The following is a 1,636-nucleotide window of genomic DNA, read 5'->3' as shown; positions in this document are numbered from 1 at the left end:
TAGTCTATTGATTTTCATCCATGGTCTACGGCAATTCAAAAAGGAAGGAATAGTCTTTTCAATGAATTTTGCTGGATAACTGTATATCTACATGCAAAATAATGAGGTTGGACCCTTTCTTCACACAATGTAAAAAAATTAATTTGAAATGGATCATAGACATAAATACAAGAGCTAAGACTATAAAACTGTTAGTGCAATCGAAAATATGAGTAAATATTTCTTACTTAGATCTAGACATCTTCTTAAGACACCAGAAGCACAAGTGCCAATAATTTCTTAAAAAATAAGAGAGATAAGTTACATTTTTTGCTGTTGTTTCAAAGGCCAATATTAAGAAATAAAATTGATTTCCGGCAGTGGTGGCAGGAAGTGGGCTGTTGGAGGGCAGCTGGGTCTATGTGTAGGCAAATCTAAGGGGAATCAGAGCCATCAAAACCACCACCATGACTGTGGGCAAGAGCAGGAAGATGCTGCAGGGGACTGACTGCAGGATGAGGTGCATCCTGCAAGATGGTCGTATCTTCATTAGCACCTTCAAGGCTTTTGACAAGTGTGTGCTCTTGATCTTATGTGATTGTGATGAATTCAGGAAGATCAAGCTAGAGAACTCAAAACAACCAGTGAGGGAAGAGAGTCCTTGGTCTGGTGCTGCTTCTAGGGAAGAACCTGGTCTCAATGACAATAGAAGGACCTCCTCCCAAAGACACTGGCATTGCCCTAGTGCCACTTGCTGGAGCTGCTGGGGGCCCAGGGATCAGCAGAGCTGCAGGCAAAGGAGCCCCAGCTGGTGTCCTCATGCCCTAGGCCCCTGCAGGACTTGCTGGGCCAGTTTGTGGGGTTGGTTGGCTATCCCTACAGGTGATGACCTCACAAAGAAGAGGCACTGTTGCAGTTGCTGTGGCTGCTGCCACAGCCAGTATTACAGGGGCCCCAACCCAGTACCCACCATGCTATGGGGGTCCTCCTACACATGTAGGCTGAGGGGCATCTCCTCCAGCCATGATAATCCCCTGTTGGTGTAAGGCCTCGGATAGGTACCCCAATGGGTATTCCTCCTGGATGAGGACCTTCAAGGGGCATGCCCCTTCCAGTAATGCAGCCCACTTCCCCCAGCAATGCGAGGCCTTCTTTGACCCTTGGTCACAAAATTATGAAAGTAGCTCTACTGAGGCATGGGGCCATTTCCCCAGGGCCACATTGCCACAGACCTGTTTGTTTCTTTTACCATTGTTTTGGAGTCTCATTGTTATTCTGGAAGTCTGGCTTCTTACGGATTGTCTGTTTTCCCTTACAGGGTCCCCTCCCCCAGGAATGAACCCACCAAGGCCCTAGACTCATCTTGGCCCTCCTCAGCTCCCTGCCTATTTCCCTAAAGATTGTACATACGGAACAGGCTGACAGGGACCAGAGGGGAGAGGGGAGAGAATCACAGGGGAAAAGGGGATGGACTCACATGAACAAGTATAAAGGATACATGGATAATAACTGAGGTGGGGGGCGGAAATGGGAGGGAGGTGGGGAGCACTGGGGGGGCAGGGCTGGGAATATAAGACAGAAAACTGTACTTGAACAAGAATCAAATAAAATTTTCTTGAGAAAAAAAAAAGACCTTTTATTTCCTTGTGGCTTGTGA

At 47.1% G+C, this 1,636-nt stretch overlaps 1 pseudogene; it reads left to right on the top strand.

Annotated features, from left to right (window-relative positions):
• The first annotated feature begins 381 nt into the window (after nt 1–381).
• On the top strand, nt 382–1,335 carry LOC118997055 (small nuclear ribonucleoprotein-associated protein B'-like; annotated as a pseudogene).
• Nucleotides 1,336–1,636: the final 301 nt, after the last annotated feature.

This window comes from Sturnira hondurensis, unplaced genomic scaffold (genome assembly GCF_014824575.4).
Source record: "Sturnira hondurensis isolate 20B ecotype Veracruz unplaced genomic scaffold, ASM1482457v3 Scaffold0012467, whole genome shotgun sequence".
Taxonomy (NCBI): domain Eukaryota; kingdom Metazoa; phylum Chordata; class Mammalia; order Chiroptera; family Phyllostomidae; genus Sturnira; species Sturnira hondurensis.
This window is presented reverse-complemented; position numbering and strand designations above follow the sequence as displayed.